This window comes from Nomascus leucogenys, chromosome 8 (assembly GCF_006542625.1).
Source record: "Nomascus leucogenys isolate Asia chromosome 8, Asia_NLE_v1, whole genome shotgun sequence".
NCBI classification, from domain to species: Eukaryota; Metazoa; Chordata; class Mammalia; order Primates; family Hylobatidae; genus Nomascus; species Nomascus leucogenys.
The window spans coordinates 66,369,961-66,389,510 of NC_044388.1; the positions used below are offsets into that span (position 1 = coordinate 66,369,961).

Sequence of the window (19,550 nt, forward strand, 5' to 3'; positions counted from 1 at the left end):
AAAATAAAATAAAATAAATTACAGTTCAAATGAATCCCATGTCTATTACGAATGAGATTTTAGGAGGCATGCTAACTGGGCAGGATAGCGTTTCTCATTCTGATTCCCAATACAGACCTGGGAGCTACAAATGAGTCTCTGCCAATGACATGTCTGTGACAAAAGCCACACTAGTGGCGAGCGGTCATGGCAGTATTACTCTCTAGGTTAGGAAATATGAGATTAAAAATCTTCATTGTGGACAGCAAACTAGGAATACAAGGATTCTAGACCTACATAAACCTAAAAGCAGTCAAGGGGGGATCCACGGACCCATTTTAAATTACATCCAACCACATTACGGAATAAATAAATGGGTAGGTAATAAGGAGCTTGCCCTCATGTGAAACCTCACTGTGTATATGACTTCCCTATAATGCCTGTTACCTTCCCAGAGCAGAATTTATTATGAGGCAAACCTGAGACCAATCTAAGGATGGCCAGAATAAGGTTGCAAGTTTCTCTTCCTGTTGTGCTACAAACCCCATCAGGCTAGCTGCCATGTCTGAATCGGTCTTTATTACCCCCATTCCACTTAACAGCATTTTATTTGAATGTACTATTTATGTAGTTAAAAGGAAACAAATCTTTTATCCATTAGACAAACTCACAACATAGACCCAATGACACCATTATGATGATGGAATTCTTCAGAATAACAGTCTCCTCAAATTGTATAGGAAACTCATTATTTGTGCAAGATATTTAGAGATTCACAACAACAGGAAAATACAAATGAATGGACAGGTTAAGAAAATTTATTTAGTTTAGAGGAGAGCCCCAGGTATGAACAAGTGGCATTAAACTTTGCAGATTCTCCTCCTATTAATATAACTCTGAGTATTATTTGTGAAGAGTGACAGTAGTGTAGTTCTCTCTTCCAAAAGGCATGAAGAAGAAGGGAAGAATCTGTTAAATATTCTAAACTCATAATCTCAATACAACAACCTCTAAATAAAGCCACCATTACTATCGCAATACTTGAATGGACCAGGTCAACTTTACGAAAAAAAAAAAAAATTCCCCACTAGACACTGTGCCCATAACCTTCATGGAGCTGCCACTGGGCTTGGTGTTGCTGTCCCCAAGATCACTAGAGACTGTGCTGCATCTCCATGATGCCAGAACACTTCACTCACATATTCTACTCTATGGGAAGGAGGAAAACGAAGGGGGAACTAACATTATTGAACATATTCTACATTTTACACAATTCTTTTTTTTTTTTTTTTTGACACAGAGTCTTGCTCTGTTGCCCAGGCTGGAGTACAGTGGCACGACCTCAGCTCACTGCAACCTCTGCCTCCTGGGTTCAATCGATTCTTGTGCCTCAGCCTCCCAAGAAGCTGGGATTACAGGCGCCCGCCACCACGCCCGGCTAATTTTTGTATTTTTAGTAGAGACGGGGTTTTGCTATGTTGCCCAGGCTGGTTTCGAACCCCTGGCCTCAAGTGATCCACCTGACTCGGCCTCCCAAAGTGTTGGGATCACAGGCGTGAGCCACCGCACCTGGCCTTACACATGGTTCTTGACACCTTATCTTATTCATCAATCCTTACCACTACTGAGGTGGACTCATTAGCCCCATTTCTCAGATGAGTAAACTGCTCACAAGACCAAGTAAATGACAAAACCAGGATTAAAACCTAGTTCAGGACCTTTGATATATCCCCTTAACAACACAGCTAACTTTGCAACCAGAATTATATTTTTCAAATAAATTTCCTATCATTCCCTGGCTTAAAATCCTGCAACAATGCCTTAATGCACTTGGAATAAACAAATACCAAGTTCCTGATTGTCATCTGTAGGATATGGTAAATGCTGCCCACCTTTCCTAGCTCCCATTTCCTTTCCACCCTCCAAGAATTCATAACACTTTCACTTTGGAAGCTTCATGCTACTGCCCCCTCTGCCAGGAATACCCTCCCCTGCTGGTTCTTTCTCCCCCTTGGTCCAGAGAGGGCTTCCCTGACCTTCCTGTCCTGGACTTCTGTTTCCTCGTGGCACCTGTCGCACTTTCTTGGAGTCATGGTTTGTTGTCTGTCTTGTCCCCTTTACAGAGCTGCACCAACAGGATGCCTAGGTCTGCCCTGCTTGGTGTCATGGACCCCACATCAGGCACATGGTAAGCACCCAGCCTGGCTAGAGACACCCATCTCGTTCCAGGCAGAGACTGGGTCACACTCACCCCGGATTCTCTCCTATCGGGTCTGGCACAGTGCTTGACGTGCAGTAGAGGATGAATGTTTACTGAATAAATACATACATGCATAAAAAAGTCTCAGAACTGTAGACCAAAAGAATGTAAATGTCCCACACTGCCGTTTATGACAAGTTATACTTAAACAGCAGCCTATTTTTATATAAATAAGTCACATTTATTTTACTACTATAGAAAAATGATTATTTTATGTCTGTTAACTACAAATTTGGAGTCCTTTTCATAGGAATGTGTTGCTGGTTTATTTATCGGATTACTCAGTGGCTCTTAAAGCTGCAGGTATCAAGTGGGGAAGCTAATTCCCACTTCTGGGTCTCAGCAGGTACGTGTGTCGAGTTATCTAAATGGACCTTGTGTTTTCTTGGGGCTGCCTTCCTACAGGTAAGAGAGGTATCACTTGGAGTTGAAAGCACTCCCATCCCAGGCATCTGCACAAGAAGCTTCCTCTGCCTGGAATGCCCTCTCCAGGGCTTGCTCCTCAGAGGAGTGTTCTCCGTGCTCCCTACATTGATGTTGCCACTGCCTGCACGACCTCCATCCCACCTGCATCCTGCTTGGCCCTGTCACTCAGTCTCCTATCACTCTGCTTTGTTTTCTTCTCAGCACCTTTCACCATGTTAAACCATTTCATTATTTATTTGCTTATTACCCACAGGTCTCCCCTGGATCTGATAGTTATAAGATCCATGGAAAGAGAAGCTTTGTCTATCTTGTTCCCTGATACATTCCCAGTGCCTACAGCATTGTCAGGCACAAAATAGTCACCCAATAAGTATCCCTTAAATGAATGGACGGATGCAGTCCTTGGCTCACATCAGCGGATCACTAGTAACATTTGAGACAACTGTGATGTTTCCCTGAATAACTCCACTCTTTAGATTGAAGACTAAGTAAACATACATATAGTGCTGTGTTTTTACAAATGCTTTAATAGTGAAAACTGCGAACACATATGAATGGAATGTAAACAGCACCACATAACATCACGAGACATCACACCACATCACATAACAGTAGAAAGTATCTCTCTTCAACAGTTAGCAATACATGGCCAGTCTTGTGCAGGTAAAGTACTATGTACTTAATGCTGCTAACATAAGACTGTTAAGAGAATTTCAAAAGTTGTATTAACGTCCGATCCAACGTGGATTCATATTCAATTTAGGGAAACAAACTAGCAGATTATAAATTTCCAAAGGACTCATCTAAGTTTCACATGGTGCTGAGAATAGTAATCACTCCTTTTCCCAGAGATTTCAACCCTCCCATATCCAGAAGTAAGAAAGCTATGAGTACCAAAAATAGATGTTCTACAGCCCCAAGGGGTCAGCCATGTCTCCACTCCTAATGCACTCAGTGGCTGCTTTACCCACCCTGATTTGACCTGTTCTATTATCTAGTTTTCCAGCACACACAGCAGATACGACAGCTAACAAGCAGGGCTGTGAGAGAGGGTGGCAGCCGAACAGTGTCTCCTGGCAGCCCAATACTGTGACAAGAGGTGAAAGCTGAGGGCAACCCAAGCCCCTTTCACCATGTGGAAAATAATGGTGGATGCTCATGATGACATCCAGCAGCCTCTGGCTCTGCTATGACAGTGGAGAAATACAGAAAAAACAGTGCAGGACCAGTGTTTGAAGGAATAAGCTCCAGTGATCTGAAAAATTAACTTCTATTAAAATACTCATGGGAGGGAAGACATAAGCAGCAGGTTGAGTTAGAAAAAAATTTTTTGTTGGATTACGATTTATTTTAGATAAAGATTCTAGACAATCTCAATGATTTAGGATTGAGCTTGCTTGGTTTCCGTTTTAGTGTTTTGACCAAAAGGGTGTAATTACGTGTAGTTTTCGTCCCAGTCTCTATCACATGGTCCAGGTCAAGAAAACAGGAGTGACCAACAGAAGAAAACATACTCCAACGAGGCACAAAATGAAAAGGTACAACTGGGTATGCCCAAATCAGCAGGCCTCAAACCTGTCATGAAACATGTCTAAAAAAAAAATAAAAGATAAATTAGCATCCCTAGCATCTTCACCTTCACTTCTCCCCCACTTACCAAAAATGAAAGGAAGGAAGGAGAGAGGATAGAAAGAACACTTTTTTCTTTTACAATCATCAAGGAGAACAATCATTTTCATTAGTGTTTTTATACACAAAATCTTTCTCTGCTTGAGACATTAAAAAGAAAATTTTGGTCTGGGCCCTTTGGTTAGCTTCCTACTTTTCTGGAATACCATTCCAAGGACAATGAATATCATTTCAAAGCTGAGACCTTATTCTTTTCATCAATTTACAAACTACCTATTCACTCTACTTTCATGTAAAAGTAATATGTGGCTAGATGCGGTGGCTCATGCCTGCAATCCCTGCATTTTGGGAGGCCGAGGTGGGTGGATCACCTGAGGTCAGGAGTTCGAAACCAGCCTGGCCAACATGGTAAAACCCTGTCTCTACTAAAAATACAAAAATTAGCCGGGTGTGGGGGTGTGCACCTGTAATCCCAGCTACCCAGGAGGCTGAGGCAGGAGAATAGCTGGAAGCAGGGAGGAAGAGGATTCAGTGAGCCGAGATCGCACCACTGCACTCCAGCCTGGGTGATAGGGCAGGACTCTGTCTCCAAAAAAAAAAGTAATATGCATTGCTTAGAATAAATATTGTAAATTGAAAGTGAACTGTAAATAAGTTTGCCCTTAAAGGGTCACATCCTCCTTCAAGACAAATGCTATCTTAAGGTACTGGAAAAATTCCACCGCAATCCTGAGGCCTAGGTAAATGGAACCAATGTAAACAATGAAAAATACAGAAATGACACCTTTCCTAAAGAGTATTCAGAGAAGGATTACTGCAGCAAGGCACACTAATGTTAGTGGTAGTTCAGAGTAGGGGGTCCCATAATCAAACATGTTTTTTAACTCCTGCCTCTATAAGCCCCCAACTTAAAAATTTCCAAAGCAGGCCGGGCGCGGTGGCTCACGCTTGTAATCCCAGCACTTTGGGAGGCCGAGGCGGGCGGATCACGAGGTCAGGAGATCGAGACCGTGGTGAAACCCCGTCTCTACTAAAAAAATACAAAAAATTAGCCGGGCATGGTGGCGGGCGCCTGTAGTCCCAGCTAGTCGGAGAGGCTGAGGCAGGAGAATGGCGTGAATCCGGGAGGCGGAGTTTGCAGTGAGCCGAGATCGCGCCACTGCACTCCAGCCCGGGTGAGAGCGCGAGACTCCGTCTCAAAAAAAAAAAAAAAAAAAAAAAAAATTCCCAAAGCATGGTAGCATATCAAGGGCACTGAGAAGTTGTGCAGTAAATAAACTGATTTAACTTTATTTTACTGCAGAGACATTCCTCCCTGCATGGCAAACATTAGCATCTAGTTCAACGGAACACACTTCAAGGAAATCTCAAGTAACAATAACCAGCTAATACAGAAAAATACACTCACAGTCTTCACTTTATGAAGGAAGAAAAACATACTCAGAGATCTACTTTTAAAAATGTCAGAGGACCATAACAATGATGCCAGTAACCCCTTAGTACAATCTTTCCAGACAGTTTTTCTAAATTTGAAAATAAATGCAAACAGCTGAGCTTTTTATTCGCACTTTGGTCATTTCCATTGGGGTATTTTAAAATGAAACAATGGGTGTGCCCCTTCACTGACTCCCTCAGTGAGGACACAATGGAACAGAACATCTGCCAATAACTGATGAGAATCAAGGTGGGGAGAGAGGAAGGGAGGAGAACGCCCTTGGAAAGCCAAGTGTGGGAAGAACAAAAACTCTTGGTGTCTTCTTGTGCTCTGAGACTAGCCTGCTTCTGGTTAAACCATCTGGGCTCTTGGCTGGCCCCAATCTACCTAAAGCTCCAAAGCTTCCCCCAGTAGAAGTTTTGCTTTTGCTTATAGACATTTCACTTTTCCTGCAAGTCCTATTAGTTGAGTGACTAAAAAATCTGCAGAGTTTACTTACAGAAGTACTTTTATTGATTAATCCAAAGAGAAACTTTAGCTTTTAAATCAGGAAAAAAGGGGCATCAAACACAATACATTGAACTTTTAATTAACAACATTGGAAGCATCATTGGGTCCACAGCAATTTAACTCACTTCAAGTCCAATTTAACTTATTTCAAGTCACTAGAAGGAGTGACTCCAGGGAAGGGCTCGTCGACAAGATCCTGCAGACACAGGGCTTTAACTCCGGACCTAGGAGACTCAGGTCAACAGCTAACCGCCCCTGCAAAGTCCATAACAGTCCATTCTCTAGAAGGTCTCCAGAAATGAGAACATCTAGTATTTCCACTAAGGAAAGCAAACAATTTGGAAATTCCCAACCCCCAACTCAAGGGATCTGTGGCAAGGTGACTTGTGGAGTTTGAAGTCCATGTTGTTTTCCAAACGCCAGTGAAGAAACAAACCTGGAGGATGGAAAAATAAACCATGGTACTCCATACAATGCAATAGTTTACAGCAGTGGAAGGACATTAACCACAGTTCCACACATCAATGTGGATGAATCTGAAAAAAATAATGTTGAAAGAAGAAAGCAAGCCCGTGAATAATATATTCAACATGATTCTATTACATAAATTCACCCAAAAGGGCAAAACTAAAAATACATTGGTTGGGGACATATAGTTAAATGCAAAACTTAAAAAAAAATAGAAAGAAATGATAACCATAAAAATCAGGAAAGTGAGGTTATTTAGAAGGATACTCCTTTGGGTCCACTCTTCTAAAGCATGGGTTATCTGTTTTTTCAGCTAGATGGAGGGTATGTGGGTATTCGTCTCTATTATTATTCTTCAATTGCACATACTTCTTATTCTTTTTTTAATTAAAAAAAATAGAGATGGGGTCTCACTACGTTGCCCAGGCTGGTCTCAAACTCCTGGGCTCAAGCGATCCTCTTGCCTCAGCCTTCCAAAGTGCTGGGATTACAGGTGTGAGCCACCACACCCAGCCTGCACATATGTTTTACGTATGTTTTATCACCTTCAATATATATTCCACAATTTTAAGAGGTAAGCAAGGCCAGGCATGGTGGTTCACGCCTGTAATCACAGCACTTTGGGAGGCTGAGGCAGGTGGATCACTTGAGCTCAGAAGTTCAAGACCAGCCTGGGCAACACGGCGAAACCCTGTCTCTACAAAAAAATTACAAAAATTAGCCAGGCATGGTCACAGGTGCCTGTATTCCCAGTTACTCAGGAGGCTGTGGCAGGAGAATCGCTTGAGCCACAGAAGTGGAGACTGCAGTGAGCCAAGATTGCGCCACTGTACTCCAGCCTAGATGATGGGATTGAAACACTGTCTCTAAATAAATAAATAAATAAAAATAAAATAAAAATAAAAAGTAAGCAGTGATTCTCTCCAAATATAAAAATTTAAAATTTAAAAATAAAGTAGATGAGTCAGGAGACTTCAATTAGGAGAGATTAATCAACTACGGGAAGGTCAAGAATGCCCCTGGAATTCAGTAAGTCTTCACAATTAAAACAGGAAATTCCATTACATCTTCCCTGTTCCAAAGACCTGGAGGCTGCCAGGCATGAATCCCTGGGTTTGGTTTTGGTTTTTCTTTTCTTTTTTTTTTTTTTTTTTTTTTTTTTTTGGTGGTTGGTAGTTTAGTTTTCTTCATGTTTGCGGAAAGATATATGGTTATTGGGGTGACCCTCTTCACAATTAACTGCATTAAGTTACACAAATTTTCAAATGACACTTAAGATAAATGAGAAGGGCCAGTAAAAAGGGAGCTGACCAAAATCTTTCACGAGCTGCATGCCAAGAATCACATAAAAGCTTTTTAGCCCTTTCTCAATTTCCTCTAAGTCTTCAATCACCTTTTCACCAGTGTCTGAGCTAAGAATACACTAGACATCTTCATTTCTTATCTCAGATATCAGTGAGGGCACAACTCTCAAAAACCTTTCCCTAAGATTCAACCAGCTTAGCAGCCCAGGAGAATAAAAACCAGTATTTACACGACAAGCCCTCTCAGGCCAGGCCCAGTCCTCAATCCTGTTGTATCTTCAGCACCCACTTCAATATCCAACACGTGGAAGAGCTAAAAAATCTTTTACTTTAAGATATGGCTCTAGGCCGGGTGCGGTGGCTCATGCCTGTAATCCCAGCGCTTTGGGAGGCCAAGGCGGGCGTATCACGAGGTCAGGAGATCGAGACCATCCTGGCTAACACGGTGAAACCCTGTCTCTACTAAAAATACAAAAAATTAGCCGGGCGTGGTGGTGGGTGCCTGTAGTCCCAGCTACTCAGGAGGCTGAGGCAGAAGAATGGCGTGAACCCAGGAGGCGGAGCTTGCAGTGAGCCAAGATGGTGCCACTGCACTCCAGCCTGGGCGACAGAGAGAGACTCCATCTCAAAAAAAAAAAAAAAAACAAACAACAAAAAACAAAGATCTGACTCTCATATAACATGTTCACAGGTTAAAAATACATATGTACACGACTCTAGAATTTTAAAATTATTTTTAAAACTTTTAATAAATTATCAGGATCACTGAATAAATGTATGTTAAAACTGTGAGATATCTGAGCAGAGATGATATTTCTAAGCATGTATTTCAGAAACCATTTGTTCACATACTCAAAAAAGCCACTTACACAGGTTCCAGCAGGACCCATACTTGATCTGCAACATTTTCTTGACACTAATTACAATACTAGTTAGAGCTGGTGACAATAGACATTTTAGGGATTTTTCTGAACAATCTCTAGTCGTGGACTTGAAATAAGTTAAATTGCTATGGGCCCAATGATACTTTCAATGTTGTTACTTAAAAGTTCAATGTATTAGTGTGTTTGATGTCCCTTTTTTTTTCTGATGTAAAAGCTTCTCTTTGAATTAATCAATAAAAGTGCTTCTATAAGTAAACTGCAGATTTTTTAGTCACTCAACTAATAGGACTCGCAGGAAAAATGAAATGTCTATAAGCAAAAAACAAAACTTCTACTGGGGGAAGCACCTCTTAAAGCTTACATTTATGTTGCACTAAATATTCTTTTTTTGCCCAATTCTTCCTTACAAATGCAACAGAACAAGGACAAAGAGTTATAGGAAGGACAGCAGGATAAGCCGAGAAGTGGATTAGAAGGGGCGAGACAGAGAAAAACGAAACTTAAAAGAAGGCTGCTAAGAAGCAAAGTCTTCCAGATGTAGATGGAAACACACTGAGATAGTTATTTTTACATTCCATGCACAATATTTTCTTTTATTAGTGATCATAGCTGGGTATGAAATGAAAGCTGATTCAGAAGTGACAGCAACAAATTGCTGCAACACTTAGGTTAACTGATTTCCCCACACCATATGATGGGTAATATCTAAAAAGACAGGAGATAGATGGATATAGTCCTAAGAAAATTTAGTATCTTTATATACAAGCTGCATATCTGAATCAAATTAAATTCCCTCCTTCCTATAAACACGCTCCCCCAAAAAAGAAAAAATATGTATCAACAAATGCTTCCAATGTATCCATCAGATTATCTGGGAGAATAATATCCAAGCGGAGGGACAGATAAGTGCAAAAACACTGAGGCAAGCGCATGCTTGGAGATGAAGATGTTAGGAAATAGTCTTCTTTGGGATGTATTCTGAAGTTAGAGCGAAGAGATTTGCTCATGAGTCGATGTGAAGTGTGCAGGCGAGAGAGGAATCACTGAGAACAAAGTTTTTTGCTTGAGCAGGAGGAAGAATAGGGTTGCCTTTTACTGAAATGAGAGGCTGTGGGAAGAGCTGATTTGGTGGAAGAAATGAGGAATTTGGTTTCAAACATGCTAACTTTGAGATGCTTATTAGACATCTAAATGAGGAAGGCAACGTGAGGTCAAAATAAAGATGACACTTCAAGCTATGGACCTGCGTGAGATTATTCACTGTCTTGTGTGGAGTAAATACACATGCTTTCTCCATCATCACTTTGAGGGCACAAATCTAGTAGACAACACACCAGGGAAAGCAAAAGATTTCCTGGACACTTTACTAGGAGAGAACATAAACAACAGTCCGTGGGCAGGAGCTGATAATCAACAGTATGTGCTTCAGTGTATGTGCACTGCATTTAAACAAAGTTCATCACCTCAACACTTAATAAAGAACATGTCTAATTAGCAGCAGTTATTCTATGAGAATTGGGGGGGCTACCAGAGTAATGACGAAGGCAAACAGTGTTATCTGTTGGAAGGGTTTTTCAGGAGTAAAGACACTAAAATGTCAGTTAGCTCTGAAAATTAGTTATTAATGAAGAGGATACTTGGCTAGGAGAGCAGCAAATCAGAAGGAAAATTTAGTTAGCAGTACAAATAGCTACAATTACTAAATATGTCAGTTACTACTAACCTGCCCCTAACCCAACTCTTAAAAAGAGAATCTGCTGTGCCCACAGCACCAGAAGAGGCAGCTATATCTATATGCTCTTATGTAAAATGCTCATCTTATAATGAAGATGTCAGAACCAGACATATAATTAAAGTAGTCATCATGTCCGCGGTCCTACTAATTCTGAAAAGAAATGCATTGCTTATCTTGTATTAATATATAGAGTGACCAACATTCAGTTCTTGTAAACTTCCACGAATTCCTAAATTTATCTGTCTCCTGGTGCATTTCTTTATTTTTTTGAGACAGAGTCTCACTCTGTCACCCAGACTGGAATGCAGTGGCATAATCTTGGCTCACTGCAACCTTCTGCCTCCTGGGCTCAAGTGATTCTTGTGCCTCAGCCTCCCGAGTAGCTGGGATAACAGACATGCACCACCACGCCCGGCTAATTTTTGTATTTTTAGCAGAGATGGGGTTTTGCCATGTTGGCCAGGCTGGTCTTGAACTTCGGCCTCAAGTGATCTGCCTGCCTTGGCCTCCCAAAGTGCTGGTATCACAGGTGTGAGCCACCATGCCTGGCCTCTGGTACATTTCTTTAAAACACATGTAGGAGGTTTTTCTGATATTTAGAACAAAGTTTCACCAGCTGCTTCTTGGCTAGAAGTCATCCCCAATTATACACTCACTGGAAAAGCATCGGACTAATAAGAAGGAGATTGAAATTTTCTTTGATGCAAAAATTACTTATAATCTCAGAGTTTAATAAGTGGAGAATGTTTAAGTATATTAGGATATATTCAGATGATAAACAACTTGTAGCTAGTATCTGAAAGTAGTTCCTTAAAATGTAATCAGAATCCAACAATTCCACTTCTGGGAATATACCCAAAAGAAGAGAAAGCAGGGACTGGGTGCAGTGGCTCATACCTGTAATCTCGGCACTTTGGGAGGTCAAGGCAGGCAGATGACTTCAGGTCAGGAGTTCCAGACCAGCCGGGCCAACATGGTGAAATCTCATCTCTACTAAAAATACAAAAATTAGCCAAGTGTGGTGGCACACGTGACTGCAGTCCCAGCTACTCAGGGGGCTGAGGTGCAAGAATTGCTTGAACCCAGGAGACAGGGTGTTGCAGTGAGCTGAGATCACACCACGCCCTCCAGCCTGGGCAACAGAGCAAGACTCTGTCTTAAAAAAAAAAAAAAAAAAAAAAAAAAAGTGAATGCAGGAACTTGAACAGATAAAAAGTGAATGCAGGAAATTAAACAGATATTTGCATACCAATATTCATAGCAGGATTACTGACAACAGTCAAAAGGTAGAAACAACCCAAGTGTCCATCAGTGGACAAATGAATAAACAAAACGGGATATATACTACAATGGAATATTATTCAGCCATAAATAGGAAGTGAAATAAGGCAGACACAAAAGGATAAACACTGTATGATTCTACTTATATGAGGTACCCAGAGTAGTTAAATTTGTAGAGACAGAAAGTAGAAGAGTGGTTCCCAGGGGCTTGGTTGGGGGTGGGGGGCGGTTAATAAGGAGTTATTTAATGGGTATAGACTTTCTGTTTGAGATGATGAAGTTGTTCTGAAAATGAATAGTGGTGATGGCTGCATATGTATTTGATACCACTGAATTGTACACTTTTAAATGGCTAAAATGATCAATTTTATGTATATTTTGCCACAATAAAAATACGAATCAGAGTACAATTAATTTCCCACCTCCATAATTGCTAGGTACTGAGACAGAGTAAAAGAGTGAGATTTCTCTCAGAGGCAACAGGATGGTGAGGATATGGGAGGCTGGTCCAGGCAAGAAGACTCTTGGAATAAACAAGCAACTTCCACCTGGCAGGCCTCTCAGCATGAGCCCGTGCAGCACCAGAGCAGCACCCCCTACACTCCAGAGGCTGGCACCAGCAGACAGCAACAACACCCTGACCACTCACAGTCATCAGCCAGCTGATATGTGAAAGGCAGGCTTCAGCAAGAGAAAGGCAATCTAGAATCTTTCTGTCCTGTATACTGTGCAAAATCACACAGGCTGTGAGAAAATGCAATATATGAAAGCTGAAGACCTCCTGCAGAAATTTAGGTATCTACTTCCCAGGCTGGTTTAAGTATGGAAAAATAAACTGAAGTCTGTGAAGCTAGTCACCTGAGCCAACTCATCTCATCTTCATCAGACTTTGCACAGTACAGTTTCATGAACCAAAATGACTACCCCTCACGTGCATGCTTCTCTATAGCGCAGGTATTTTGTGTGAACATATTTTTGGGGTTTATTTTCTAAAATGTTCAAAATACTCCAAACCTGTCTCAGATGAAGTTCAATGAAACCTTTCCACACCAGCTGGAATCAGTAACATGAGAGAATCAAGACACTCTCAGAGCCCTAAGGTGGTGGTGTCAGTGGATCCAGACAGCTACAGAACCTGGGAATACCAGGTGCTAGCCACATCAGAGGCCACCACCAAAGGGCAGAGGAGCCACAATGGGTTCTACTTCATGGACCAAAGTGCTGCAAAGGGATTGAGGGAAAAGGAAATGCGGAGTTCACTTTATTCTGCTGTATCTATTATGCTACAAGCAGACTACAAAGCAGTCAAATGCCTCACCTTAATAAGTACCTTCTCTTTGCTGCTCTGTATCACGCTGTCCAAGATAGTTTACCATTAGAACACCACAAAGTAAGAAACTATATTTCCCTGCTTCAAGTAAGGTCACGTGTTAAATGTCATCAGAATATAACCATCCAAAAAATTATGATGGTTAAAAAGATGTTCACAAAAAAACACATAATAGAGGTCACATAAAGTCCTTTCAACTTCAGAATACCTTTGGTTACATGAATCATTTAAACGTGAACTTAGAAAGACTGGTACATAATGGAAATGTATATTTCCATTATATAATGGAAAGAATTTAATGCAAGATCACAGACACTATAAATAACCTAAAAGCTAAACACAAGATTACAAACAATTTGATCATGTGAGCATTCCAGAATGAGCTCATGCCACAGCAATAACTCAAAAGAAAAGAATTTCTCAAAAAAAAACCCAAAAAAACCCCAAAGGAGCTCTTTGAGAAAAAGGTACAGGATTCTCACAATTTGTTAAATCATTACCTGCTTTGTAAAGTATATTTTAGGCTAAAAATGAAATTCTTATCACCTGGTTTTACCTATCTGTGTATGACAGAGAGAGAGAGGACAGGGTGGGGGGCACGTGGAGAGGGCAGGGTCTCACTCTGTCACCAAGGCTAGGGTAGAATGCAGTGGCGCCATCATAGCTCACTGCAGCTTTGCATTTCTGGGCTCAAACAATGCTCTAGCCTCAGTCTCCCAAACAGCTAGGACTAGAGGTGTGTGCATCACTCTCAACTATTTTTTTTTTTTTTTTGAGATGGAGTCTCGCTCTGTCGCCCAGGCTGGAGTACAGTGGCACGATCTCAGCTCACTGCAAGCTCCGCCTCCCAGGTTCACGCCATTCTTCTGCCTCAGCCTCCCAAGTAGCTGGGACTACAGGCGCCTGCCACCATGCCTGGCTAATTTTTTGTATTTTTAGTAGAGACGGGGTTTCACCATGTTAGCCAGCATGGTCTCGACCTCCTGACCTCTTGATCCGCCCGCCTCGGCCTCCCAAAGTGCTGGGATTACAGGCGTGAGCCACCGCACCCGGCCGCACTCTCAACTATTTTTGGTGGGAGGGAAGGCAGGGTCTCACTATGTTGCCCAGGCTGATCTCAAACCCGACCTCAAGTGATTCTCCTGCCTCAGCCTCCCAAAGTGTTGGGGTTATAGGCGTGAGCCACCACACCTGGCCTGGTTTTACCTTTTTGACCTCCTCTTCTAGCAGGAATAAGGCACTACATGCAAATACATTAGCCAGCCTTCATGATGGCACTAATCCCACAATCAGACAACAGTCAACGGCACAGTTGAGAGACAGCTGACAAGAAGGGCAACTGTTACACAAGACTCACTGAACCTTAAGTCAAACAAACAGGACTAAAAATGGGGCTACAGTCTGCCTGCAATGCTTAAAAAGATATCATTTGTGAAGTGTATTATCCTTTTGCTCTCTGAAGGATAAAATGACTTAACAGGTGACAAAACTTGGCCAAGTGCTAGGGAAACTAGAAAGGAGAACAAAATTACCCCTTTCCTGGAAAAAAAAAAAGCACAATTTATTTTGAAACTTTCATCAATATACATTAAACCATTTGGGAGTATTTACTTAGGAAGAAGATGAAAGAAGTATCAGCTTAGCTGGCATTGTGAAGCACCATGAGAATGTATACAGGAGAGCTCACAAATGCCTAATTCCTTAGCTTCCTAATACAGGCAGTGAACAAGAAGTAACAAATTCTTCAGGTGATAAATCATTTTTTAAAATAATGGATTCATGCATTTCTACAGAGAGAGTAATTATTTTAATTTCCTGGGAACAGGGTAATAGGAAAGGAACTTACGTTATCAGGAAAAACACTGTTCAGAAGCTATCTTGCATTTGCTAAAGTTGCCTGACCTCAGAGTTCATACAGAGGCTGAGTGGTACTGCCAAATTAGCTGGGCAGGATGGAAGGTAGACTAGAAGAACCTGGATTTGCCAAACTTTGCCATAACCTTCCCTGGGACAGAAAATCCAGGGAGTTAAGTAAGTTTCCACAATAGACCACAGGGCTGGGAAAAGAAAAGGAACAGTGGTGATCTCACTACCACTACCCTGGAGTTCAGAGGGTTTTAACACACTTCTAACAGGCTTTCTCAAGCATTAGTTCACTTGATCATTGTGACAATCCAAACTGTTTACTGACCAATGTTCCCATTTACAGAATAGGGTTTACACAAGGGGTTAAGGAACTTGCCTCGAATTTGGCAGACTCAGGCTTAAAAATTGTTCTCTGTATTCTAAGTGTTTTCTCCACTAATCAATATCCAGCAGGTTTATTTTTGATTAACAAAGGGCCTTCCTAAAATATCAATGAAACACACATATATGCATAATATCCTTGGCTGTTCTTTCATGGGAAAACACTACATTGTTAAGGCTTTGTTTTTCATGTGTGATGTTACACACTTATTATTCCTAAAATGTTAAAGGCCAAACTGTGAGAGCTTTCGCATAATAAAGTGCTATTTCTAGTGCTAGCGTTTTGTTGTTGGTTGACCAGTTTATTCTAAGGTCACAAGAGCTGGATTACCACTTTAGCCTTGTCTTATTTTGCTACCTTATCCAAATTCTTTACTGTTCTTTCAGATTTTGATGAGATCTTCCTCTTTCAAATAGATATCAAATACAATTTGCACTCATGAAATAGTATTCCATGGAGTCTTAAGAGAAGTGATGTGGCATAAAAGAATCAATTCTAACTAATGGGGCTATTGAGTACCTACTGAACACTTACCATGTGTTTAGCACCATGTGCTAAAATAAGAAGTGGAAAATGTACCCTAAAAACTCACATGTTGGGAAGGCAAAATAAAAACCAGGGACACAAAATATTGCATTCTTGATGCTTTGTTCTTATTTATTTTTAAACTTTTTCTTAGAAATAGGATCCTGCTATGTTGCCTAGGCTGGTCTCAAACTGCTGGACTCAAGTGATCTTCCTACTTCAGCCTCCCTGGTAAGTGAGACTCCAGGCATACACCACCTCTCCTGGTTCCATGAAGCTCTGCTGTCATAAATGACAATATTATAAGACTGGACAATAGAAGACAATAAAAACTGTGTGTTCATGATAGCATGGGTATTAGAGCCTCAGAAAAACTTTTAAATGCGATTTCTTCTGATGATAATGGGAAAAAATGCAGAAAGTATAAAAGAAAAATAAAGAGCCCCAGTAATCCCATTATCCAGAGATAAGATAATTATTGTTAAACAATAATGGTAAATTTTCCTTCTAGACTTGTTTCTATGCTTCTGTTCCCCACAATGGTTCCCAAACTGTGGTCCCCAGACTAACAGCATCAGCATCACCTGGAAACTCACTGGAAAAGCAAATGCTTGAGCCCCACTGCAGACCTACTGAATAAGAAACTCTAGGGGAAGACATAGCAATCTGTGTTTGATGAGCCCCCCAGATGACTCCGATGTATGTCAAAGTTTGAGAACCACTGACATATGCTAGACACACCCACAGATATACACACATAACTTTTCCCTCCCAAATGGGGTTATGGTAGACATACTGTTTAAAATTTTACATCCATATTTGGCACCAGGCTTGTATTTTGAAAATCACCTAAATATTGCATAAATACTGTATTGTATGCCCGAATGCCTTGTACACGGCTGAACAACATCACAAAATGCTTCATAGAACAAATGCAATTAAACACCAAGAGTCAGCCAGACTAAAACATTGCTGGCTGAATAAACAAGTCATTTAGTAACGTTGCGACCTTATGAAATCCATTTTAGAAATTCTGCATAGTTGCATAAGGGTTTTAGCTTCTTTTTAAAAAATAAGGAACATCTGCATTAGCTTCTTGATCCTGTCTGTGAATCTATTTTGGGGTTACTTAGAAATTTGCTTTTGTTTTCCAACATTCTGGCACTGAGCAAACAGTTCCCTGACCCACCAATCTGACACACCGGAACTGTCACCTCAACACCCTTGTATTTGTCTTCACCCCACCACAGCACAGCACTACTGCACAGATTCCAGAAAAGCTATGCAAGCTCCTGCAGCTTGTATGCAGGCCAGAGGCCTTGACTCAGATAGCAGAGAGAGGGTTGAAGTGAGGAGGAAGTCTGTGAGAATGGAAAGAAAAAAAAAAAAAAAAAAAAACTGGGGTAAGTGGCACCAACATCCCATGGAGATTTTGCTTAATTTGGCCAAATTATTTTTCCAGTTCTGGAATACATCCCTTTCCAAATCTTTGCCAACCCCAAGGAAATCACAATAGAGTAAAGTGGAGGAAAAAGTCAAGCTTTTCATTTGCTCAAGGTCACCCAAAAAGCTTAATTAGAAAAAAAAATTAATTCACAGTAAGATAAGAATATCTAAAGTGTATCATTGTTTCTTTACAAGAAAAGAAAGGCTCTGTGACCTTGGCCATGTCCTTGAACTTTCCTGGGCCCCAGTTTCTCTTCCATTAAGAATGACAAGAGTGGCTGGAGAACATGAATTTAAGAGTTGTCAAGTGATGAGAACAAAGGAAACCGAAGAAAAGTGCAAGTATAATATGATTTTACAGCACCTATAAAAGATGTACTGGTTGGCAATCTCTCCGCTTAACCAATAAAGAGTGCACTCCAACTGCATCTTTCTTTGTTAGAAACCTCCTGAGCAGAGGCAGACACAGCATACCAAGCACACGAAGGGCACTGCAGAGGAGCGGTTTACCTGCAGACTGGAGCCAGAATGTCTGGGCCTGAATACCAGTTTCACTGCTTACTAGCTAGGTGACTTGAGCAAATCACTTAATCCCACTGGGCCTTGGTTTCCTCATTAAGGCAATGGGCTTAATCGGGCTTTGTAAGGATTAAATGATTATGTAAAGCACTTAAAATAATTTCTCATCTACATAAGTATAGCTATTGTTATTATCAATAACATTATTAGGAATACTGAAGATCCTACTCAAAAGATAGAAAGTAAGAGGTGGTTAAGGTTTGGAGACATCATTGAAATGTAACATGTGCCAGAAAACAAGAAATCTGTACCTATAATACATGACATGGGACCGTCAAAAGGGCAGACTCAAGAGTCAGAGTTAAGTAAGCATGCTACTCCCAAATCCAAGCAGAGACTACCAACCACACTGTGTATTACAGATGTATCCTTCAAAGGGTGACCTTTGATATCAAACGCAAAGTAACTCAGAGAAAAGACTCAAGTTAAGGTCACAAGAGGACCTGGATTCAAATCCTGGCACTCCTATGTCTGAGCTACGTGACTTCTGTAAATTACTTAAACTCTCTGAGATTTATGGCCTGGATTTCATAAAATACTTTCCCCTACCCTACAAGACTGTTATAAACCTGGCACAGGAACAAACAATCAATAAATGTTAATTATAACAGATCAGTCTTAAAGGGAAGGTAACACTCAAATGAAAGAGCTCCAGTTAAAGTGCAATGGCTGCTGAAAGAGGACAAATAGCCCATCATCTAACCTTTTTCTATTTTGTTACAAGAAGGAGAGGGCATGTACAGATGGCCAGGTACCTGGAGGGTGACAGCAGCCTATTTTAGGGAGAAATGACCTACAGGATGGCTAGAGGTACTGACTGGACCAAGGTCAAAACACAGAATTCACAGCTTTGCTCAGGGGCTATCCCACTTTTAAACAAAAGCTGTGCAATGAAATATTTTTTGTCTTTGGGTTGCAAAAATTGCTCTGTTTATTCTGTTTTAAAGTTGGAGGGTTTTTTTCCTCACTGTTTTAATTACAGGCATTTTTTTTTTAATATGGTGTTTTATTATGTTGCCAAGACTGGAGTGCGGTGGCTATATACACACGTGATCATAGTGCACTGTGGCCTCTAACTCCTTGCCTCAAGGGATCCTCCAGCCTCAGCCCTCTGAATAGCTGAAGGGACTATACACAATCAGGCCTGTCTGTTACTTTTTAAAGTGACCATTCACCTGTATTAATAATAGCAATTTAATAATATCAGAATCCATATGCAGAGATCAAAATTAATGAAGCTATCCCTACCTTTAACAACTAGAAAATATAACACAGAATTTACCTTTTTTCACGAAGGCTTTCCCCATACACAATTTAGTTGCCCTTCTTACTATGAAGTAATGTGACATAATTAAGAGTTTCACTCATGGATTGTCATTTTATTTGACTCTGTAAAAAAAAATCTCATTTATTACGGCTGTTTTTCCTGTACATACGCATACACAATTACTTAAAATTAAGAGAAGGAGGGCTCCTGAAAATAACCTCCAATAGGAAACCCTGGTAATACA

At 40.8% G+C, this 19,550-nt stretch overlaps 1 protein-coding gene across 7 annotated transcripts in view; it reads right to left on the reverse strand.

Annotated features, from left to right (window-relative positions):
- KIF13A (kinesin family member 13A) overlaps positions 1-19,550 on the reverse strand; it is a 235,139-nt gene that overhangs the window by 156,568 nt on the left and 59,021 nt on the right. The gene's annotated exons all lie outside the window — the stretch shown is intronic.